This window comes from Schistocerca cancellata, chromosome 4 (assembly GCF_023864275.1).
Source record: "Schistocerca cancellata isolate TAMUIC-IGC-003103 chromosome 4, iqSchCanc2.1, whole genome shotgun sequence".
In the NCBI taxonomy this organism is placed as follows: Eukaryota; Metazoa; Arthropoda; class Insecta; order Orthoptera; family Acrididae; genus Schistocerca; species Schistocerca cancellata.
Window position 1 is genome coordinate 883,713,171 of NC_064629.1, and position 26,606 is coordinate 883,739,776.

Consider the following 26,606-nt stretch of genomic DNA (forward strand, 5'->3'; position numbering starts at 1 on the left):
AGGCAAACAAATGGTTACAATTTCTGAAAAATTGTGTAACTTATTCAAGAAAGACATTGACTTTTCAATTGGTGACTCTCTTTCTCTTGAATAAATCAGCTAATTTTTCTGAAATTGTAATCATTTGCTTGGCTGTACATGTACATCACATCCACCGGTTTCCGACCTATTCGGATAATTCCTTCATGGCGTGACCTTTGTTTTGTCTTAGAGCGTATCTACGCATGTAGCCTTAGTATTAAGAAGTGATCAGATGTCCACCGTCTACTGCAATAATCGTTTGTAGTAGCTGGTGCACAGACTTTTGGATAGATTTAAGACAACTGTTATAGACTGGTATTTCGTGGTACGCACAGCAGCTTCGTGAACCGGCTCCACGCGTCATCGAGGAGCTATTTGTCCGACGATGGTCGCTTGGACTGCAACCAGTTACCAAAATGAATAAATAAATAATTGTAGCTATCTGGTCTGACCTTTTTTGTTATACCACTGATGATCTGTTTACGTGCTGTTTTGGGCGAAGGATGTGAGTTGGACAATACGTGGGTAGCATGGCATATGGGTAATATACCTTTTGGTGCTTTATAACTGAGTAATGGTTTAAAATTCTGAGCCAAATTATCACAGATCTCTTCACTGTTCAAGCACAGCTTTCTATTTTCATCTACGAAGTACTGCAACATCACGTGTACTATTGGTGTTTTATTTTGTGACGAAAGCTAACCAATTGAACGTACCAGTTGGTTTGTAGCAACAAAATAAAGGAAAGTTAATCATCAGATGAATCATTTTGTTGCTACCTAACGACAGGTGGGCAAGCACACAACAGTTTAATAAAATCAGTGGCTGGTTTGCTATCTTAGGTATGAGGGTCTGGGCTGTTGCACTGCGTGCATAAGAAATTCCGTAAATAATAATAAACCAGTCTAAATTAAGTACCATTGAATGAATAGATTAAAAAGAGCAAATAAATATGAAATCCATAGATATTATAAAAATGAATGTGAGTGTACATGTACGTATGTGAAAGTACAGGGTGTCCATAATTAAAGTTACAGTTTCAAAACGCCGTAGAAAGAGAATCACTGCTCGGAATGACCTCTAATTTGAACAGCATAATATTGACGCAGGGGAAAACGTCATGGAACAAGAAAACAACTGTCTCCAGGAAGGATCGCACGCTGCTGTTACATCTCTTTTGCAGGAATGGTGTCTGTGCACCACTTGCCCTTCAGAAGTTCCGAACAATCGAATGCGTGAAGAAAGGCGGTGCCCCACGTCTGCAAAGGGTCTGGAGAGATTAGAAAATTAGAAAGACAGGTTGTTTTGAAGTGGAAGGAATGCAGTTGATCCGACGTCTGTCGAAGATGTGGCCACAGCACAGCAGGAGGAGTCGAGCAGTGGTGTACAAACAGGCATTGGATTGCGAGCACGGTGCATAAAATCCTACGAAACATCTAGCATTGCGATTCATACAAAATCATCCATGTTCAGGAGTTGATTCCCGCTGACCACCCAGCAGGACGCTCTCGAATTTCTTACTCGCATGGAAGGGGACAATGAATAGCCATGGAACATTCTGTGACGAAGCCAATTTTCATCTCCAATGATATGCCAATAAGCAGGATTACAGACTATGAGCAATGGAAAATCCGCACGCACATCAACCTGTACCACTTCATTCTGCAAAGGTGAGAGTGCGGTGCGGGTTGACAGCGTCGTTTATCGTAGAATCGTATTTTTTCGAGGAGATGAGTCCTTAGGGTCTTGTTATCTGTACCATTGTAAGTAGGCTGTTTAGGTTTTGTTATTGGTAACGCCACGTAGCGCTCTGTATGAAAAATGACTGGCTGTGCTGTGTGCAGTCTGTGGCTAGTTTGCATTGTTGCCGTTAGTGTACTATTTTTTCTGCTTGAGCTGTGTCATGTTTAGGTATAAGTTATTACATTTGATGCTGCTGTGTGCCAGGCATAGTGCTACTAAATTTCACTTTGTATTACTCTGTTAAGCTAGTTTTACTACTGACTTATTTTTCTTGTTGCTGCACATTGGCTCATATTAGTTGTAATGTTGCATTGCTTAGTAATTTAGATTTACTGCAGCTTGCTTTGACAATTTCCATTTTTTTCATTGCTGTTTGTATTAATTGTTTTATGTTGCTGCATTGCCTCGTCCCTTAGTTTAGCATCTGAGCTCAGTAGATTTAAGTTAGCTTAGGAGGCGGTAGACTATATAAGAGAATGAGTTGCAATGAATTGGAAGAAATGCATTGAGAAGTTATACGAGAAAAGTACAGAAAGCAGGTATGGATAGCACTTTTTGAAATAATGAAGAACGAAGGGAGATCTCCAAGAAATAAAGAAAGTTTTGTTTGCAAGATACTGCAGTAAAACAAACCCTGTCCTTTCCCTTTCTGTTATTCCGCCATGTGTTTGTGTACTCTTGTATATTTGTGTTCTTCCTGTCTTTATGTGTTTAGCTGATGAGAGTTATGTTGTAGAATTTTTCTAATACTATGTTATTTACTTTGTAAAGATGTTTAGACATTATTTATCTGTTCTGTTTTGTTGCTCATATGTGAAGTTGAGGTTTCAAAAGTTATTCTGATCTTTATGTATGTACTTATGTCATAATTCTTGTAACACTGATGTGCATGTTTATTTCTATTCTTTTGTAAAGCCTGTGTTACTACAAATGTTATCTGTATTGTTACGTTTTTTAATGATGTTTTCTGTACCGTTGTGATTGTATTCTCATGTTATAAAATTGTACTTGTATACACACCAATTCTTCAGATTAAGCTACATTTCACTGCACACGTTTCTGTTGGTCATAGTATATGGACAATATGTGAAAAAAAGGACTGTTAGTGCTTGCACATGTGTTGATAATTCAGCAAGGGACTGGTTAACAGCATTTCTGGTTCTAAGGTCAACTCCAAAAACTTTGTGAGTGCACAAGTGGTGGTTTATGGACTTGCTATATTCTCCGCAAGACTCTTCGATGGTGACTGTGCACCTGCTCAGTCACAACAGATGGCTGCTGGCCATCTCTACAATGACTACAGTGGGTCTGCATCTTTGATGACCCACCAATACCATTATTTCTACAAGGACTACAGTGGGTCTACACCTTTGCTGACTCACCAGTACCATTATTTCTACAAGGACTGCAGTGGGTCTGCACCTCTGGTGGCCCACCAATACCGTAATCTCTACCAGGACTACAGTGGGTCTACTCTGTGATGACCTACCTACCAATATTCTTCAAAACTTCGACTGACTCTGCTGTGGGTTTGCTCTGTTGTGGCACATTACCTGTCTGCATGTCAAGAGTCAGCACTGTCTTTCCGTTGGAAGGACAACACTACTTCTTCAAGACTGCATGGAAATCCTCTACTTCTGTGTGCATTTTCTTTTACTGCTCAGACTTTGAGAAAAACACTGCTATTTTACTGTGATGAACGATCAAGGCTGTCTTTATGGACTGTGAGAAAATTTTAGCTTTTGACCAACATTGTATCGATAAGTGTGTGCATTTGATTTCTTTGTTATTTTAATTATGAAAATTTTTTTCAAATCTGAATTGGCCACTGCCCAAAACAATTTGTAAAATTTTTGTGGGGAGCGTGGGGGCTATGTAAGTAGGCTGTTTAGGTTTTCTTATTGGTAACGCCACGTAGCGCTCTGTATGAAAAATGACTGGCTGTGCTGTGTGCAGTCTGTGGCTAGTTTGCATTGTTGTCTGACATTGTAGCGTTGGGCAGTTGGCTGTTAACAGCGCGTAGCGTTGCGCAGTTGGAGGTGAGCCGCCAGCAGTGGTGGATGTGGGGAGAGCAATGGCGGAGTTTTGAAATTTGTAAGACTGGATGTCATGAACTGCTATGTATATTATGATTTTTCAACACTATTAAGGCAAATACATTGTTTGTTCTCTATTAAAATCTTTAATTTGCTAACCATGCCTATCAGTAGTTAGTGCCTTCCGTAGTTTGAATCTTTTATTTAGCTGACAGTAGTGGCGCTCGCTGTATTGCAGTAGTTCGAGTAACGAAGATTTTTGTGAGGTAAGTGATTTGTGAAAGGTATAGGTTAATGTTAGTCAGGGCCACTCTTTTGTAGGGCTTATTGAAAGTCAGATTGCGTTGCGCTAAAAATATTGTGTGTCAGTTTAAGGACAGTCATGTATAATTGTTCAAAGGGGACGTTTCACCATCACTGGTAAAAGCTATGAGAGTCTTTGCGCAACAATGTCATTCCAACACTTCAAAAGCGTAAAAGTGTTGGTAGGATCATTTTTATGCAAAATGGCGCTCCTCCGCAGACTGCACAGTCAGTGAAGCGGCTGCTGCAGAGACATTTCGGAAATGCTAGAATTATCAGCTGTCATTTCCCTACAGCCTGGCCGTCCAGATCACCTGATCCTAATCCGTGTGACTTTCGGTTGTGGAGTTAGCTCAAATATATTGAGTTTAGTGCTCCAATTACGAACGTAGCTGAACAGAAAGCACACATTGCGTAACGCAGTCTGAACGTGACTCCAGAGACACTACGATGTGTTGTGGAACGTGATGTTTCTCGATTTCAACTTGTGAAGAAAACGATGGACGGCATGTTGAACATGTCTTGCGCCAGTCTCACGACAGTTGGAAACTGATTTCATTTCGCTTTTTGTGCGGTTTCTGGCCCCAGGGAAATTAAAAACCGATGCCTTTTGCTTTTTATGCGGTTTTTGTCCTCAGGGCAATTAAAAACCGATGTCATTTCGCTTTTTATGAGTTCTTGGCTGCAGTACAATTAAGAACCAATTTTTACAATCCGATGTGGTACGATCTTGCCTAAGTATCAGTGGCACAACGGTTGACTATCGAACTTGTGCAGTCATGCACAGTGGACAGTACGGATAGTGTAATGTGGAACTCAAACCATAGCCGTCATATTACGATTCGTATGTCATTTGTAGTCGACCTAATTTACGTTAAGATGCTTACAGCTCCAACTATTGGTAAAATTTTCGTTAATTTTCTTTTTGGTTCCATGACGTTTCCCAGTGCGTCAATAATACGCTGATCAAAGTTGACGACATTCTGAGAAATGCTTCTCTTTCTACATCGTTTTTTAACTGGAAGTTTAATTATAGACAACCTAAATGTTCCATATCTCCTCCGAAACCAAACTTCGTACACATATCACTGATTAAAAAGAATCGCTGCGGAGTTAAAAACCACCTACCTAGCAAAGAAGTGGGGTGAAAAAGCAGCGTAGCCCACGGCGTGAGAACGTACTTACTTCAGTCGTCCAATATTTGAGAATGAGAGTACTTAGTGCCTTGCAACAAACTTTACATATAATTTCAAACCTTCACGAACCTTTTTGTCGATGACAGTCCCCACAAAATGATGAAAGGAAAGAAGTTTATCGCTTACGACATTTTGGCTGTTCATGCGGTAAAACTGCTGCATCAGGCATGACGTTTTAATTTGTTACTTCTTTATTTCTAATTATATTCGCGACACACTTTGCAGCCAGTATTCATATAGACCAGAAAATGTACCTCTAAAATGATTTAATTGTTCAGGAGATATGACGTCATAACACTGACATGCGTGAAAAACTGTCGCATCGTCTATGAGGTTTTGATTTATTTATTCCTTACTGCTGACTCTATTCACAATACAGACAGTAGCCACATCTACCACTGGATGTCCCTGCAATAGTATACCATTGTACGGAACGCAATTCAGAAGAAACGCCAACATAAATATTCAGGTGCTTGAAAATGAAACTGCAGGACGAAATTCGCTAAAATGCAGGTGAAATGTGTGTACAAATACGAGTGAAATATTTTAAATACGTGTGGAATATATTTTACATGTGCGTTTTAGGGCAAAGCCACGGCTAAAAAGCTCATCCTACATCCTTCGCACGATTTCACAAAAATTTGATACAGTTATTAATTAAGGAGGTACCCGTGGTCTAGGACAGTCTGCTTTCCGCAGCGCTGCGGCGAGGACGTCTTGTTTACGTCCCGTCCGCGCGGTCGCGAGTGCCCGTAGTTGTTTACTACTGCGTTGTCGCTAGTTTAGAGTCCATCACTACCGACGCAACATGGCACATTCATATAGACAAACCACCATCAAGATCAGTTTTCAACCCGATCATGCACGACCGCGAGCTTTTGAAGTGGAACGTTTTCTACGTGACGACGTTCAAATTGAAACGCGAGACATAATTGGTATCCATCTCTCTGTCACGAGCAGTGTCGTCTACGTCAAGCTAGTAAGTGACGAGGTGTGCAACAGAATCGTGCGCGCACATGCGAACGATCTTAAATTCAAACATTCTGATGGCCATATTGGGGCGGTCTCTATCGATCACGCGGGGCTTGGCCTCCGTACAATACGCGTCTTCGAACTCCCTTTCGAAGTACCACCGGACGTAGTCACCGCGGCTTTCCAGCCCTACGGCAGAGTCATCAGCCATATGGCCGAAAAATGGACCACCTTTACAACGTACCCCGTTCTTAACGGGGTGCGACAGATAAAAATTGAACTGACCAAACATGTTCCGTCATATCTTGTCATCGGCGGATGTAGGGCGATCATTATGTATGACGGTCAGCCACGCACTTGCTCTGGTTGTGGCCAAGAAGGGCACGTTCGCTCGGATTGTCTCCGACGACGGCTTACTCAAATCCCGACAGGTGAATCTATGACTCCTTCTACGGTGACGACCCTTCCTCTCAATTACGCCGAAGTTACACGGCAGCAACCCTTTCTGATGCTGCCCACGTTAGTCCGATAGCCGCCCCCGATAGCGAGACCATGATGGCTTCTGCAGTACAGGATCCGGCCTCTACAACGGCGCCCCTACCTGAAGATAATCACCGACCGACCTTGCAAGAAGGCGTGGATGCTAGGATGGACATTGACCCACGGGTTGTGCCGACAGCGGCTTTTCTTCCAGACACCGGAGCAGCTGAAGAAATTCACCCACATTCAGATACTGAAACACACGTCCGTAAACAGCGTTCCCCGCGAAAACACAAGAGACGGCGGCGTGCTCCATCGGACGATTGTTTGCAGCGATCGTCTGACATGGACTAAAATGGTTCAAATGGCTCTGATCACTATGGGACTCAACTTCTGAGGTCATTAGTCCCCTAGAACTTAGAACTAGTTAAACATAACTAACCTAAGGACATCACAAACATCCATGCCCGAGGCAGGATTCGAACCTGCGACCGTAGCGGTCTTGCGGTTCCAGACTGCAGCGCCTTTAACCGCACGGCCACTTCGGCCGGCGCTGACATGGACTGTGGAAATTCCGACGACGGTACCGGCGGTACAGAGGCCGCTGTAACATCAAACTCAACAGATCGCCGTGGTGACGGCTTCAGCCCCTCCGACCCCACAGAACAGCAGGATTACAAGCAGACAGCCGCTGCCGATTCCCAGCCAGCAGAGCCGATGGATTCAGCGCCGAGTGCCGCAGCAGCCACTAACAGCCACCAACAGCCGATGGTATTTCATGGCGACTGGGCGGACGACTGTGAGGAACACTCCTTGCCCATCGTGCCGGACGACACGGGGGGAACTTTACCCCACCAATGTTGATCCTTTCCCGCCATCAGTTACAGTGACGAGACAGCCTTACAAGGGTATTGATGGCCAACACGGATGCTATGGATAGACCTCAAACTTATCGCGTTGCAACTATAAACATCAACACTATACGGACGCGCGCTAACTTATCCTTGCTTCAGGATATGTTGAACTCTGCTTCCATCGACATAGCCCTTCTCCAGGACGTCGACGACTTCCCAGGCATGTACGGTTACGATGCTTGCGTCTCTCCAGCTTCCCCAACAGGCAGCGGTGTCGCTGTACTTCTTCGGGAAGGGATAGTGGCGGACGATATCCTGTTTCTGCCTGGGGCAAGAGGAATGGCACTCACAGTATTGGGTGTCCGCCTTATCAACATCTACGCACCTTCCGGGACGGACAAACGTCGCGAACGTTCACGATTCTTTGTGGAAGACGTCGCCCCGCTCTTCCAAGGCCGCCACGACCATCTGGTGTTTGGAGGTGACTACAATTGCGTACTGGCGCCCAGAGACCAACTCCCACGACATAATCCGTGCCCGGAACTCGAGACGCTAATTCGAGACCTGCAGATGGTGGACACTTGGGAACATCTTCACGGCCACCGACCGGGATTCACGCACTTCACGAGTCACTCTTCCAGTCGTATCGATCGGATTTATGTCTCACGCTCTCTCGCCGCTGGAACACAGGATGCGGAACTGTGGCCTGCGGCATTCTCGGACCACACAGCTTACATTTGTGCCGTCACCCTGCGGCGGCAACAAGTGTGGAGAAGCCGCAGCCCGTGGAAATTAAACATCGCTCACCTGTCGTACCCGGATTGCCGCCAAGCCGTTGAGGATACGTGGCATTCGTGTGAAAATCGCCTCCGTGCATATCCCACAACGATCCGCTGGTGGTTGGACTGCGCCAAACCGGCACTGAGGCGAACGTTGATAACCTACGGTCGCGACCACGCTACTTGGCGAAGACATACACTCGACTTTTACTTCCGGGTCCTGCGCGACTGCGATGCTATGGCGCCGTCTCCGGAACGACAAACGGCGGTCCACCGTGCTAAGGCTCAGATCCTCGCTCATATGCGACGCCACCTAGAGGGGGTAGTCATCCGCTCGAGGACGCAGGATCGGATACCGAGCGAACGCCCGTCAATGTTCCACGTCCTTCGTGAACGTAAACGACGCCAACGAGCGCTGATACGCTTCATCGACACGGAGGACGGTCGTCGCCTCACCACGCAACAAGACATAAACACAGCGTTCTACAATCATTATTCCCAACTCTATTCCGCTCAGACCCCTGATCCGACAGCACTGGAGGACGTCTCTCAGACGATTTACGGCACCGTCGCCCCGGCAATGGAAGAGGCCTTGATGGACGAAATTACAGAAGAAGAAGTGATCGACGCCATTAGAAAAGAGCTGTCAACAAGTCACCGGGTCCTGATGGCCTCCCCTTGGAATTTTACCGGACTTTTCAATATTTATGAGCCTTCCGATGGCCGGACATTTGTCGCGAACTACTATACCCGGACGTGCCGCTCCCTGCGGCCCTTGTGGAAGGGATGATTATTCCTATTCACAAACCGTCCGGTGGCTCACGACTGCAGGACTACCGCCGGTTGACGCTATTGAACTGCGACTTTAAGATCTTTTCTCGACTGTTGGTGGCGCGGATACGCCAGACCTTACGAAATGTTATCTCACCCGATCAAACGTCATTAGGAGGCGACAATAATATTCAAACAGCACTCAGTGAATATCGTGACTTGATCTCACTGGCGAGGGCATGTCGTCTGAAGGGTGCACTGGCGGCAATCGATTTTAGTCAAGCTTTCGACCGAGTGGACCACGACTATTTGGAAGCGGTCCTCCAACATATGCGGTACCCACAGCCATTCGTCACTGTCGTCATGCGACTACTCCGTGGCGCGACATCCAAGGTGATCGTCAACGGCCGACCGTCGCAGCCCCTCACCATTTCTCGATCGATACGCCAAGGCTGCCCTCTCTCCACTTTACTTTACGCTGTGGCCATGGAACCTCTCCTCTGCGGCCTGCGCCAACGACTAACGGGTATGACGTTACGAGGCCACACTTTCCGATGTAAAGCGTACGCTGACGACCTGGTGTTTGTCATCCGCAACGGTGACGACACCGCTAGCGCACTGAATTGGATAGAGAAATATGGCATGGCCACTGGTAGTCGTATCAACGTCGCAAAATCGGTGGCGATGAACATCGGGGCCGGATTGTCTGAGAACAGTGTCACCCCTTTACAGCTCAGAGATAGTTTGAAATGTCTCGGTATTGATTTTACAGACGATATACGACGGACCGCTGCTCACAACTTTCGACGGCTTTTACGAAATGTTCGGACTGGAATTGCCAACAACCGCCTACGAGCCCTGGACATCGTCCAAAGGACCCAGTATGTTAACACACATTTAGCGTCACGCATTCCGCACATCACCTATACCGGTGATGTTAGCTCGCCGTATACTTGCGGCTTTTGGGTCCTTCGTGAGTTCAGGAATGCTTTTCAAGACCAAATATGAGACTCTTACCCTTCCCCCGGATCGGGGAGGGCTTGGCCTTTATCACGTTCATGACAGAGCGGTCGCCCTATTTGTGAGCACATTAGTCAAACTATGGCACCGCCGTCCGGACAGTTTGACCAGTTTGTTAATAGAAGAACTAGCACCGCCCTCCCTGTTGCCGCCTGTGCCGATACACCACGTCCCCTCCTCGCTCTTCTACATCGGTGTCTTTTACCTCGAACTCAGTTACGTTCGGCTTGCCTTACCAGCGACTCACCTGACGACGGCAAAGGCGGTTTATAGGGTCCTGCAACGTGGACGACCCGATAACGTCGTGGAGAGGAAGCACCCGAACGTCAACTGGCGAGTAGTGTGGAGGACAATTCACCACGTAACACTGGACACTGACGTCACGGCGATGTGGTATATCAGTGTCAACGGTAAGCAGGTGACCAGATCAAGGCTACATGCGATCCACATGGTCGACTCACCCACTAGCACGAGCTGCGGCGTTCAAGACAACGATGAACACCGTCTTAGCTGTGGCGAGTCTACGGCAGTGTGGCACTTAGTGAGGCAAATGTCAGCATACTTCCTTCGGGTAACGCCGTATCATATCGACCCCAAGACTATCCTATTCCCGGATGAGACGTATTACCCACGCACTAAAACTAATGCAATGACGTGGCTTCGAGGACATGCAGTGCATTATTTGTTTCAAGACGGCACTAAGGACACTTTAGACTTTTGGAATTATTTGCAGGAACGACATTTCAAGATCCTCCGTAACCCAAAGTATCGAAAATACACTCCTGGAAATGGAAAAAAGAACACATTGACACCGGTGTGTCAGACCCACCATACTTGCTCCGGACACTGCGAGAGGGCTGTACAAGCAATGATCACACGCACGGCACAGCGGACACACCAGGAACCGCGGTGTTGGCCGTCGAATGGCGCTAGCTGCGCAGCATCTGTGCACCGCCGCCGTCAGTGTCAGCCAGTTTGCCGTGGCATACGGAGCTCCATCGCAGTCTTTAACACTGGTAGCATGCCGCGACAGCGTGGACGTGAACCGTATGTGCAGTTGACGGACTTTGAGCGAGGGCGTATAGTGGGCATGCGGGAGGCCGGGTGGACGTACCGCCGAATTGCTCAACACGTGGGGCGTGAGGTCTCCACAGTACATCGATGTTGTCGCCAGTGGTCGGCGGAAGGTGCACGTGCCCGTCGACCTGGGACCGGACCGCAGCGACGCACGGATGCACGCCAAGACCGTAGGATCCTACGCAGTGCCGTAGGGGACCGCACCGCCACTTCCCAGCAAATTAGGGACACTGTTGCTCCTGGGGTATCGGCGAGGACCATTCGCAACCGTCTCCATGAAGCTGGGCTACGGTCCCGCACACCGTTAGGCCGTCTTCCGCTCACGCCCCAACATCGTGCAGCCCGCCTCCAGTGGTGTCGCGACAGGCGTGAATGGAGGGACGAATGGAGACGTGTCGTCTTCAGCGATGAGAGTCGCTTCTGCCTTGGTGCCAATGATGGTCGTATGCGTGTTTGGCGCCGTGCAGGTGAGCGCCACAATCAGGACTGCATACGACCGAGGCACACAGGGCCAACACCCGGCATCATGGTGTGGGGAGCGATCTCCTACACTGGCCGTACACCACTGGTGATCGTCGAGGGGACACTGAATAGTGCACGGTACATCCAAACCGTCATCGAACCCATCGTTCTACCATTCCTAGACCGGCAAGGGAACTTGCTGTTCCAACAGGACAATGCACGTCCGCATGTATCCCGTGCCACCCAACGTGCTCTAGAAGGTGTAAGTCAACTACCCTGGCCAGCAAGATCTCCGTATCTGTCCCCCATTGAGCATGTTTGGGACTAGATGAAGCGTCGTCTCACGCGGTCTGCACATCCAGCACGAACGCTGGTCCAATTGAGGCGCCAGGTGGAAATGGCATGGCACGCCGTTCCACAGGACTACATCCAGCATCTCTACGATCGTCTCCATGGGAGAATAGCTGCCTGCATTGCTGCGAAAGGTGGATATACACTGTACTAGTGCCGACATTGTGCATGCTCTGTTGCCTGTGTCTATGTGCCTGTGGTTCTGTCAGTGTGATCATGTGATGTATCTGACCCCAGGATTGTGTCAATAAAGTTTCCCCTTCCTGGGACAATGAATTTGCGGTGTTCTTATTTCAATTTCCAGGAGTGTATTTTTCCAATTTTTTGTGGAGTGCGTTCCACGACCCTCCACGTAGCTGGAACATCACGGGTAAGAGAAGCTAAGATTACAAGACGATGATAGAACACTACACGGTACAACGTGGGATCTACTTTCATCATTACGACAAGTCATACCTGGATGATACAGCAAATGGAGAGTTTCGTTGTGAACCCTCACACTCTGTAGCAGTATTTGCCCCATTTCCTCGTTTTGTCCCCAGTGCGAAAAGGTCTTCGCAGTTTTTGTTTTCCCATCCAGTGCAAGATGTAGCACTGGTTAGTGGTGGTAAGGATTCCACCCTTCAGTTTTGTTTCATGGTTTCCTTCGCCCCTCACTTTGCACTCTTTCTTTATGCCTTTTTCTACAACTATTAGCATGGTTTTAGTTATGTGCGTCCCCAACTCGACCCAACGAGTGCACTTACTAGTTTTCAGTTCCTTACTGTAAAAAAAAAAAAAAAAAAAAAAAAAATAAAAAAAAATAAAAAAAATAAAAATAAACATTTGAAAAAAATTCAAAATAAATAAAAAAAGGGGTAGCGTCTTTGATTCATAATCAAAACGTCTTCGGTCCCGGGTTCGATCTCCGCCACTGCCTAAATTTTGATAAATAATCAGCATTGGCGGCCAAAGACTTCCGGCATAAGAAGTCAGCCTCATTCTGCCAACGGCCTTGTCAAAGAGGGCGGAGGAGCGGATAGAGGTTCAGGGCAGTCTCTTGTCCTAGGGGTGGGAAATTGCCCCTAAAGGCGGAAGAATCAGCAATGATCAACGACATGAGGATGCAGAAGGCAATGGAAACCTCTGCATTAAAGACACGTAACGTGTATCCACAGGACATGTGGCCTGTATTTGAAGAAGTGTCATGATGATCTCTCCATTGGCAAAAGATTACGGAATAGTCCCCTGTTCGGATCTCCGGGAGGGGACTGCCAAGGGGGAGGTTACCATGAGAAAAAGATTGAATAATCAACGAAAGGATAACGTTCTACGAGTCGGGGCGTGGAATGTCAGAAGCTTGAACGTGGTAGGGAAACTAGAAAATCCGAAAAGGGAAATGCAAAGGCTCAATCTAGATATAGTAGGGGTCAGTGAAGTGAAGTGGAAGGAAGACAAGGATTTCTGGTCAGATGAGTATCGGGTAATATCAACAGCAGCAGAAAATGGTATAACAGGTGTAGGATTCGTTATGAATAGGAAGGTAGGGCAGAGGGTGTGTTACTGTGAACAGTTCAGTGACCGGGTTGTTCTAATCAGAATCGACAGCAGACCAACACCGACAACGATAGTTCAGGTATACATGCCGACGTCGCAAGCTGAAGATGAACAGATAGAGAAAGTGTATGAGAATATTGAAAGGGTAATGCAGTATGTAAAGGGGGACAAAAATCTAATAGTCATGGGCTTCTGGAATGCAGTTGTAGGGGAAGGAGTAGAAGAAAAGGTTACAGGAGAATATGGGCTTGGGACAAGGAATGAAAGAGGAGAAAGACTAATTGAGTTCTGTAACAAGTTTCAGCTAGTAATAGCGAATACCCTGTTCAAGAATCACAAGAGGAGGAGTTATACTTGGAAAAGGCCGGGAGATACGGGAAGATTTCAATTAGATTACATCATGGTCAGACAGAGATTCCGAAATCAGATACTGGATTGTAAGGCGTACCCAGGAGCAGATCTAGACTCAGATCACAATATAGTAGTGATGAAGAGTAGGCTGAAGTTCAAGACATTAGTCAGGAAGAATCAATACGCAAAGAAGTGGGATACGGAAGTACTAAGGAATGACGAGATACGTTTGAAGTTCTCTAACGCTATAGATACAGCAATAAGGAATAGCGCAGTAGGCAGTACAGTTGAAGAGGAATGGACATCTCTAAAAAGGGCCATCACAGAAGTTGCGAAGGAAAACATAGGTACAAAGAAGGTAGCTGCGAAGAAATCATTGGTAACAGAAGAAATACTTCAGTTGATTGATGAAAGGAGGAAGTACAAACATGTTTCAGGAAAATCAGGATTACAGAAATACAAGTCGCCGAGGAATGAAATAAATAGGAAGTGCAGGGAAGCTAATACGAAATGGCTGCAGGAAAAATGTGAAGACATCGAAAAAGATATGATTGTCAGAAGGACAGACTCAGCATACAGGAAAGTCAAAACAACCTTTGGTGACATTAAAAGCAACGGTGGTAACATTAAGAGTGCAACGGGAATTCCACTGTTAAATGCAGAGGAGAGAGCAGATAGGTGGAAAGAATACATTGAAAGCCTCTATGAGGGTGAAGATTTGTCTGATGTGATAGAAGAAGAAACAGGAGTCGATTTAGAAGAGATAGGAGATCCAGTATTAGAATCGGAATTTAAAAGAGCTTTGGAGGACTTACGGTCAAATAAGGCAGAAGGGATAGATAACATTCCATCAGAATTTCTAAAATAACTGGGGGAAGTGGCAACAAAACGACTATTCACGTTGGTGTGTAGAATATATGAGTCTGACTATCGAAAAAGCATCATCCACACAATTCCGAAGACGGCAAGAGCTGACAAATGCGAGGATTATCGCACAATCAGCTTAACAGCTCATGCATCGAAGCTGCTTACAAGAATAATATACAGAAGAATGGAAAAGAAAATTGAGAATGCGCTAGGTGACCATCAGTTTGGCTTTAGGAAAAGTAAAGGGACGAGAGAGGCAATTCTGACGTTACGGCTAATAATGGAAGCAACGCTAAAGAAAAATCAAGACACTTTCATAGGATTTGTCGACCTGGAAAAAGCGTTCGACAATATAAAATGGTGCAAGCTGTTCGAGATTCTGAAAAAAGTAGGCGTAAGCTATAGGGAGAGACGGGTCATATACAATATGTACAACAACCAAGAGGGAATAATAAGAGTGGACGATCAAGAACGAAGTGCTCGTATTAAGAAGGGTGTAAGACAAGGCTGTAGCCTTTCGCCCCTACTCTTCAATCTGTATATCGAGGAAGCAATGATGGAAATAAAAGAAAGGTTCAGGAGTGGAATTAAAATACAAGGTGAAAGGCTATCCTGAGTGAAAGTGAAGAAGAATTAAATGATCTGCTGAACGGAATGAACAGTCTAATGAGTACACAGTATGGTTTGAGAATAAATCGGAGAAAGACGATGGTAATGAGAAGTAGTAGAAATGAGAACAGCGAGAAACTTAATATTAGGATTGATGGTCACGAAGTCAATGAAGTTAAGGAATTCTGCTACCTAGGCAGTAAAATAACCAATGACGGACGGAGCAAGGAGGACATCAAAAGCAGACTCGCTATGGCAAAAAAGGCATTTCTGGCCAAGAGAAGTCTACTAATATCAAATACCAGCCTTAATTTGAGGAAGAAATTTCTGAGGATGTACGTCTGGAGTACTGCATTGTATGGTAGTGAAACATGGACTGTGGGAAAACCGGAACAGAAGAGAATCGAAGCATTTGAGAAGTGGTGCTATAGACGAATGTTGAAAATTAGGTGGACTGATAAGGTAAGGAATGAGGAGGTTCTACGCAGAATCGGAGAGGAAAGGAATATGTGGAAAACACTGATAAGGAGAAGGGACAGGATGATAGGACATCTGCTAAGACATGAGGGAATGACTTCCATGGTACTAGAGGGAGCTGTAGAGGGCAAAAACTGTAGAGGAAGACAGAGATTGGAATACGTCAAACAAATAATTGAGGACGTAGGTTGCAAGTGCTACTCTGAGATGAAGAGGTTAGCACAGGAAAGGAATTCGTGGCGGACCGCATCAAACCAGTCAGTAGACTGATGCCAAAAAAAAAAAAAAAAAAAAAAAAAAAAAAAAAAAAAAAAAAAAAAAAATTAATTAATTAATTACGATCTGGTAAGAAATATTGTGGGGACAGAAACACCAGCCTCCAACTGAGGTGAGGATGATAACGTGGAGAGAGAAGGGGTGAACAGGAGGTGGACAGAGAGAAGGGGAAGGAAAATGAACAGAGAGAGGGGAGAGGTGGAGATGAACAGAGAGACGGGGAGGGCAATTGAACAGAGAGAGGGGAGAAGAGGAGATAGACAGAGGAAGGAAGGAGGAGGAGGGAGAGATGTGTTATATGTCAATTATGTCTGATCTGACAAGGGCCGAGGCTTAAGAAGGTATTGAAAAATGACGCCAAGAAGGCTACATACTGATTACCTGTTTCGTTTAAATGGTTGGTACAATACTAGGAGGAGAGCAAAAGATGTGCATTTTAGCGTGTAAACTCTCTGATTGGCCAAGAGGTATCGCTTAAGAAAGACTGAAACATGGTGCCAAGTTGGGTATATAGCGAGTGTTTGTTTTGTTTACCTGGTCCATAAAATACTTGGCTGTGATTTGAGGAGGGCGAAATATGTGTAATTTCTCTCAGAAGATCTCTGACTAGCCAAGGGTGTGACTTAAGAAGGATTTGAAACATGGTGTCCAGTGAGGTACAGTACATGCTAATTGGCTGTTTCATTTTAATGGCTGGTGAAATACTAGGATTTGATTGAGGGAGAGGATGGAGTGAAGGGGAGGGGAGCGTAGGTGACTTAGGAAGGTGCGTGGCTTAGGAACAGTGTGAGGCCAGCACCTTCCACAGTGTGAGGAATGGCCGTTTTGCATATTTGGTCCGAATGCCAATTGCTCTATCTATCTATCATTACATCTTCATTTTATTCCTCTTTTTTAATATTTTTTTCAAGCTTTCTTCCCATAAATAGACCTTTTATGTATTCGTTCTACCTTTAGTTTTCCCTTTTTGCTAAGATTAGATTAGATTTACTTTTATTCCAATTGATACGTAGTGAGGAGGTCCTCCAGGATGTGGAACATGTCAGAAAATAAGCAATACATGACAAATATTTACAACTCAAACAAATAAGCTAATGTACCATTCCACAGGTCCCAAGTGGAATGACCGTCATTTTTAATGAACACTATATGAAAGAGTCATTTTACAAATACTAATGCACTGAATTTAAAATTAAAAAGTTTTTTATTCATTTATAAGGTAATAAACATGTAATATAACTACTATAATACTTATTTACAATGAACACATTACTGCACTGAAATGGTGCAGAAGTTAGATTTTATGTATATGGGCTTACCACCTGAACTTTTAATACTGATACAGATTCTTCTCTTTTCTCCAAAGGTCTCTTAATTTTTCCTATACGCTACATCTATATTCCCATAATCAAGTTTTCTTCAGTAGTCTTGCATTTTTCGTCTACCCATTCGTTCCTTCGAGTTTGCACTTCGTATCAGTATCATTTTCAGACGTCTAAATTTCATTTTGCCTTCTTCAATTACTTCTTTTAAATATTTTCTCCAATTGTCTTAGATTAAACCTCTCTTGCAGTATCCAAGAATTTCTAGTAGGGATTGTCTTTTTGCCTATTTGATCGTCTGCTGCCTTCTCTCTTTCATTTCTCGAGCTTATCCGTTCAACGTTTGTTGCATTCCTTGCACCTGTTTCAGTCAATAATTGCCTAACTCTCGCTTTAACCTCTGATCAACCACTTTTTCTTTCAATTCAACGAGGTCCTATGTCCATAATTACTTACCTATCAACAGTTTCTTTAGTTTACTCTTAAAGCTTTTAAAATGAAAGAAACGTTATTAACATTCTACATCTTTATTGTTCGTGTCCACGTATTTGCAGCCCTCTGCCTCTAGAGAGCTCCAAGTTGTAGTGAATAACGCAGTGGTGTGTACTGTAGCTATGTCGGTACGTGAGAAGTAATGTGCTGTAACCGGTTTTCGAGTTCGAAGAGTTCGTCTGCACATGGAGCGCCCTTTCTTTCAGCATGACATTGCCAGACGAGTCAAAACAAGAGCGTTGCAACATCTGCAACAATCCGACGCCATGGGGTCACTGTCATTGATCATCCTCCCTACAGTTCCAACTTGGCCCCATCAATTTTCATCTGTTTCCAAAACTCAAAGAACACATTAGAGGACTTGACTTTATGATGAAGCGCTGGAAGCAGAGCTGATTTTGGGGCTTCATCAACGAAGTCAAACATTCTACTGTGACGGTATCAACAAATTGATCTCTCTTTGGGAGAAATGTGTTCGTCGCCAGGATAACTATGTTGAGAAGTAAATACGTAGAGATGAAGAATAAATATGTGGTATGTTAATAAAATTTGATTCGGAGGCATTACTTTTCAGCATGTCCTCGTAATCTACGGTCCATAATAAATTAATTATGATCAGAGTTCATATTTCCCTCTGGAAATATCTTGCAGTCTAAAATAAGGTTAACAAATCTCTATCTTAACATAATGTACTCTATTTGAAACACACTGGTCTCTCCAGGTCTCTTCCAGGTACTGAATGTGGTTTCATGATTTTTTCACCAAGTTTTAGCAATGATTGAATTATTCTCGGTTCTAAATTCCCCTTTTCCTTTCCCTTATCCTATTATTCTTCTCATCTAGTCCATGTTCCAATTCTATTTTTTCTTCTCGTCCTTTTACTGCTATGGAATTCCAGTCCCTTATCACAACTGGTATTCCTTAAATATTTGAATAATTTGTTTTGCCTTATCACACATTCTTTCAATCTCTTCATCATCTGTGGGACTTGTAGGCGTATACTAGTGTGGGGGGTGTTGTCTTTGTGTCCGCTTTGGCCACTATTATGCGTACACTAGACTGTACACTAGACTGTACACTAGACTCGTGTTGCTATTTTCTTATTCATTGTTAGACCTACTACTGAAATATCCCTATTACGTTTTGTGTTGATGACGTAGTACCCACTAAGCCGAAAGTCCTGTTCTGCTCCAGTTCGCCGGCCGGAGTGGCCGAGCGGTTCTAGGCGCTACAGTCTGGAACCGCGCGTCCGCTACGGTCGCAGGTTCGTATCCTGCCTCGGACATGGATGTGTGTGATGTTCTCAGGTTAGTTAGGTTTAAGTAGTTCTAAGTTCTAGGGGACTGATGACCTCAGAAGTTAAGTCCCATAGTGCTCAGAGCCATTTGAACCAATTGCTCCATTTCTGATCCCGTTCTGTTGCTACTAATTTCCAATATATCTAACCTCAACATATCACTTTTCCTTTTTAAATTCTCTAACCTCTCTAACCGAATCAGGGATCTAAAGTTCTATGCTCCGACCCGTAGAATGCCAGTTTTGTTTTTCTCATAATGTCATTCTCCTGAGTAGTTCCTGCCCGGAGATCCGAATAGGGTCTATAGTATGTCAGGAACATTTTTCCCGGGGGGGATGCTGTCATCATTAAGCTATATAGTAGAGCTGAATACTTTCGGAACATGCAACGGCATTAGTTTTCCCTTTCTTTCAGTCATTTGGTGTGTTATATCCGCCTGATAGTCAATTCATATGCACATCAGGCAGGCCGTGCGGGTAGCCGCACCGCCAGGCAGACGTGGACGAACGGCTCATGCCATAGAAGGGAAATATCTCGGTGTTGATGAGAGTCGTTTACGCACGTTCTCCTTCTGTGGCAGCTGCCCGAACGGCCTATCTGGCATGTGGAGGAGTCGACTATCATGCGGATGCAACACGCAGTACCGACACAGAATTTGTGTGTGGTGAGAGAAATATCTTTGTCCGAAGATTCTGTCACTAAGATCCCACTGAGATCATGTTTTACAATACATTGGCGCGAGGAAACAGGCACTCGGTACAGAGAGGCTACACAGGAGTATGCCGAGTTTCATCTTTGGTATCCCCGTCGGAAGAGTTTGCAGCTTGTCTCCACTTGCAAGGACGCTAACATGGTAAGATTCCACACACCGCCGTTATTGACATTCCCGTGTCGTCTCTTGGGTGATTCGTCTGGCCGTCCTTAGCAAATAAAGTGGTCATTCGTCACACACCGGTGTCCCACAACGTTATGACCACTTGCTTATTGGGTGTTGCCCACTTTTGGAACACAATACAGCAATGATTCTGCGTGGCACGAAGTCGACAAGGGGTGGTAGGTTTCGAACAGAATGCGGCACAAGATGTCTACCAACAGACCACACAATTTTCGTAAAATATGGGCCGACGGTTCGTACACTCGGAGCTGACGCACAATAGTATACTAAATTTATCTCAGCGTGTCCATATCACGCGAATTTGGAGGCCGACACATCAACGTGAGTTCACTACCGTGCTCCTGAAATAACTTCCAACGACTGTGGCCATGTGCCACAGTTATCCTGCAGGAAGTTGCCTCCGCTGACGGGGACGACATGAAGCATGGAACGATGCAGGCGATCCGCAGTAATTTGCACGTAGTCCACAGTTGTCATGGTGGCTTCTATTACTACCACAGGTCCCTTGGAAGTCAATGCGAATGCGCTCCATAGCATAATACTGACCTCACCCCACTGCATCTCCAGTACGGTGCATGTTTTGGCTGATGGCGTTTCTGGACACTACTGTCGACTTGATGCGCATCTACATCTACATCTACATTTATACTCCGCAAGCCACCCAACGGTGTGTGGCGGAGGGCACTTTACGTGCCACTGTCATTATCTCCCTTTCCTGTTCCAGTCGCGTATGGTTCGCGGGAAAAACGACTGTCTGAAAGCCTTCGTGCGCGCTCTAATCTCTCTAATTTTACATTCGTGATCTCCTCGGGAGGTATAAGTAGGGGGAAGCAATATATTCGATACCTCATCCAGAAACGCACCCTCTCGAAACCTGGCGAGCAAGCTACACCACGATGCAGAGCGCCTCTCTTGCAGAGTCTGCCACTTAAGTTTGTTAAACATCTCCGTAACGCTATCACGGTTACCAAATAACCCTGTGACGAAACGCGCTGCTCTTCTTTGGATCTTCTCTATCTCCTCCGTCAACCCGATCTGGTACGGATCCCACACTGATGAGCAATACTCAAGTATAGGTCGAACGAGTGTTTTGTAAGCCACCTCCTTTGTTGATGGACTACATTTTCTAAGGACTCTCCCAATGAATCTCAACCTGGTACCCGCCTTACCAACAATTAATTTTATATGATCATTCCACTTCAAATCGTTCCGCACGCATACTCCCAGATATTTTACAGATGTAACTGCTACTAGTGTTTGTTCCGCTATCATATAATCATACAATAAAGGATCCTTCTTTCTATGTATTCGCAATACATTACATTTGTCTATGTTAAGGGTCAGTTGCCACTCCCTGCACCAAGTGCCTATCCGCTGCAGATCTTCCTGCATTTCGCTACAATTTTCTAATGCTGCAACTTCTCTGTATATTACAGCATCATCCGCGAAAAGCCGCATGGAACTTTGGACACTATCTACTAGGTCATTTACATATATTGTGAAAGTCAATGGTCCCATAACACTCCCCTGTGGCACGCCAGAGGTTACTTTAACGTCTGTAGACGTCTCTCCATTGATAACAACATGCTGTGTTCTGTTTGCTAAAAACTCTTCAATCCAGCCACACAGCTGGTCTGATATTCCGTAGGCTCTTACTTTGTTTATCAGGCGACAGTGCGGAACTGTATCGAACGCCTTCCGGAAGTTAAGAAAATAGCATCTAACTGGGAGCCTGTATGTAATATTTTCTGGGTCTCATGAACAAATAAAGCGAGTTGGGTCTCACACGATCGCTGTTTCCGGAATCCATGTTGATTCCTACATAGCAAAAAACATGTTCTAAAATTCTACAACAGATCGACGTCAGAGATATAGGTATATAGTTTTGCGCATCTGCTCGACGACTCTTCTTGAAGACTGGGACTACCTGTGCTCTTTTCCAATCATTTGGAACCTTCCGTTCCTCTAGAGACTTGCGGTACACGGCTGTTAGAAGGGGGGCAAGTTCTTTCGCGTACTCTGTGTAGAATCGAATTGGTATCCCGTCAGGTCCAGTGGACTTTCCTCTGTTGAGTGATTCCAGTTGCTTTTCTATTCCTTGGACACTTATTTCGATGCCAGCCATTTTTTCGTTTGTGCGAGGATTTAGAGAAGGAACTGCAGTGCGGTCCTCCTCTGTGAAACAGCTTTGGAAAAAGGTGTTTCGTATTTCAGCTTTACGCGTGTCATCCTCTGTTTCAGTGCCTTCATCATCCCGGCATGTCTGGATATGCTGTTTCGAGTCACTTACTGATTTAACGTAAGACCAGAACTTCCTAGGATTTTCTGTCAAGTCGGTACATAGAATTTTACTTTCGAATTCACTGAACGCTTCACGCATAGCCCTCCTTACGCTAACTTTGACATCGTTTAGCTTCTGTTTGTCTGAGAGGTTTTGGCTGCGTTTAAACTTGCAGTGAAGCTCTCTTTGCTTTCGCAGTAGTTTCCTAACTTTGTTGTTGTACCACGGTGGGTTTTTCCCGTCCCTCACAGTTTTACTCGGCACGTACCTGTCTAAAACGCATTTTACGATTGCCTTGAACTTTTTCCATAAACACTCAACATTGTCAGTGTCGGAACAGAAATTTTCGTTTGTCTGAAATCTGCCTTCTATTACTCTTGCTAAACAGATAAACCTTCCTCCCTTTTTTATATTCCTATTAACTTCCATATTCAGAAACAAGAAACGTGATTCCTCCGACTAGGTTATACGTTTCCATTAACCCACGATCCAATGTAGATGAACGTGTCCGCATTGCAATAGTAACTGTCGATGTCGTTGTGTTAACATGGTTACACTGTGCTGCGGAGCACTAAACAGTATGCTCTGAAACACTTGTGCCTGCATCAGCATTGTACCCTGTTATCAAATCTTCCAAATCGGCACCTATCCTGCTTTACAAGGTCAACAAGATTTCGACATTGGCGTTCTGTGATGAAGTGTGGACGTCCAAGACATTATAGTTTACTCGTGGTTTGACCGTCCTTCGACCACTTTCCGTAGCTGCTCACAGTAGTAGCATGTGGACAGTCGACCATCTTCGCTATTTCCGAGATGCCCATTCCTAGGCGCCGGGCCATAACCATCTGTCCATTGTGACAGTGGCTTACGTAGTGAATTTCCCAAGTTACAGCCCGTATCGTAGCTAGAATGATACCCCATTGCTCTGTGCTCGACTTAAATGCTTCCGCTATCTCCACCAGATGGAATTTAATCTCTCGATGGGCAGTGATCGCAATGTCTTGGCACATCAGTGTAGCTACACTGCACGTGTCGAGGCTTACTGTATACATATAAATGAAGTCCTGTCTGGCTCGTATCGTGACAGAATTAAATTAAAGTACTGCTTATTACTCGATTCTAATAAGATTTTCGGGTGGTTTCCCTTGGTTGTAACGCACATGCTGGATTCCAGTTTACCTAATAATAATAATAATAATAATAATAATAATAATAATCAGCTTACCTTCAGAGTTTCTCGCTGCGTCGCTTTCTCAGATCCTTGTTTACACTGCTCCACAACTTTTTAATTTCTTTTCTGGTGTTGAGACTTGTGCTACTGATTTTTCTTGCTTAGAAAGTTGCTCCACCGAAATCCTTTTTTCCCTTCAATGACGACGCAGCTCTAGGTCGGTCGTTATATAACCATATATCAGCTCGTTTTGAGATATAACCGTAAAATTTTAATAAACTCGTGTTGGAACAAATACGATACGCACCTTCCAGTGAAATCTATAGTTCTACTAGCATTCCTCCATCGCAGACAACAATATAATCTACTGAAGCACGAATACATTTCTTGGCCACTGCATACATCGGCAGGACGTAATTCTGTCGATTTTTGCATACAAAACACCAGCACAGGACCAGTTAAAATAGCGACACAGATCATAATGATGAAGAAAGTCGGCCAGAGTTTGGAATAGTCTTTAAACCTAACGCGGCAAGAAAACTAAGAGAATGCGCTGCAGCAAATTCATTTGTTGAAAAAAAAGTTATTTGGCTAGAAATAATGCGAGATTTGTGTGCTAAGATCACATACTCGTCTTTGTTTAACTGTGTGATGATCAGTTATTCAAAATATTCATCGAGACTGATTACCATTATTTGCTAATTACCTCTAGTACAAACAACTATTTTTGATCTAATAGGGGAATTAAATGAAGTTCCTGTATAAACGGCAGCAAGAAGCAGTGATCCTCCTCAGAAAGTGCACAATGTACCATAGAAATACTTTGTGTGCCGAAGCTGGTTCCTGTAACGCAACTCCTTTATATAAATCTCGCAGGGAGATTCAACTAGTAATCTGGAGTACGTACAGCCTAATATATTGTTGGAATTAGTGACATATTAGTGAAACACGAATTTGCCTGCATTCGGTAGAGCAGCAAGTCGGTGCAGAGTGTTTGGTAGAGGTCACTTTAAATGCGAACATTTTTAGGTTAGGCTTTACCGTGACAGTTACTGACATTAAATGAAACAACAAGTTGTTTCATTTAATGGTAGAGGTCACTTTGCTCGAATGTAAGCCACTTCTAGTTCCATTCCGTTCACGAATAGAGCGAGGGAACAATGACCGTTAGTGCGAATGCAAGATCCGCAATCTTTCTCATTTTAGTCTCATGATTCTTAAGTAATATATGCGACGCCTCGAAAACCGGTACTGTGAATTTATCCCACATCATTTTACGACAAGGTTATATTTTCACCACGGAATCCTGTTCTTTGAGAATCTCTTCTAGATTTTCGTGTGGTTCAGCCCATATTTGTTAAGATTCTGGCTGGTACGGTAAGAGGTTTCTTGTGTGTAGGTGCATTTTTTAACAAAGAAGTTGGCGACATTACGTTTCAACATCAGATTGACCTATCAGGACCTATATGGAAGATTTGAAACCGTTCGTCGAATAAAAAGATTTCGTAAAGACGAGTTTTATGTGAAGGTCGTTCCGCAAGATATGACTCAGGAAATTGTTAACTGTATGCTTAATCCTTCCTACTGTTGCACAACTTACATCCCCTTTTGATGCGAGAAAGTAAAAACTTCAGTTTTACTCGTTGGTACCATGAAAACAGAATAACTATTTGCTTGTCCTTCACTATCAATGTAAAGCAGGAGTGTGCCTCGTAGTCTGTGAACTAAATGTTTTCAGCGGATGCTAGTGTTTGTCATTTATGTCAAATAAAAACACTTTCACAGTGTTCTTGATAACTATTGGCACAACAGTAGCATCATGATAACTAATTCCTTTCTCTTTGATGACTGTGACGACTAGATTAGGTGTAATGGTATCCAGGACGTAGGTGTTCAAGATAGATATGACAGAGAGTTCATTATTATTTCAGATTTATGGTTATCTTCATGGATAGAATAGATAAGTAATCGTTCAAGTCAATACTAGGAAAATTAAAATCACCTATATCTGATACTTTCTGTTCCACGTTATCGAATGTAAAAGACCTTTGAACGAATCTAATACTGACTGTCTGCATCTGGTGGGCATTAAAAATATCTTATTGTTAATCTACATTTCACTATCCCAGTTAATCTCATCCTCTTAAGTTCTTAGTTAAATCATTTACCTAGTTGGAGATGTACAGAGTGTAGGTACGCAATAATTTAAACAGCCTGAAAGGCTGACTAATGTAAAAATAGTTCTTTATCTAAGGAGACATCATCTTTTCATCATTGTCAAATTTTGCAGAAAAAGAGAAAAAGCATCACAATTCTTGTCAGGCAAGTGGCGATGCTATGACACTAAAGATCATAAAACGGATTTTTAGTACGTCTCAATACATGAGACACAATAAGTTGAAAAGATCTTTTAGTTGTACATTAAAGTGAAAGTAATGCACTAACAAATCTCCATATACAAGTTATAGACATTGACATAGTCATTGGTGTCCATAAGCGGAAAGAAGGGAAGGCAAAATGTTCAGTTGCACACTCAGGAAAACTCTATTCGACTTTCGGGCAGATCTCCTTGATTTATCGGTCAATAAAAAAAATGTTTCTGGTCTTCGTGACTGGCAGCGATATTTCTGTTTATTGAGCAATCACACGGGCGGTTAGAGAACTCGGCAAAGTACCCTGTGTGGATGTAGGTTACATTACATTCTGTTTTCTTCCTTACATTCGCTTCGAATCGTCAGAAGCATGCAGCAAGCAATTCTTCCGTTAAACGGCACTATCAGCTGTTGCTTAACTCTAAATTGAAATGTTGTTACAAGTATTTTATTGGAAGCAGCAACGAAGAGTCATAAGAGAACAGCTAAGAACGAATATTTTCGTTTATTGGAGGTTTTGTAGTGTAACGGCGATAAGCAATGTTTCTCTGGTACTTAAACATCATGTAACAGTTAAAGACAAAAAATGAAAATT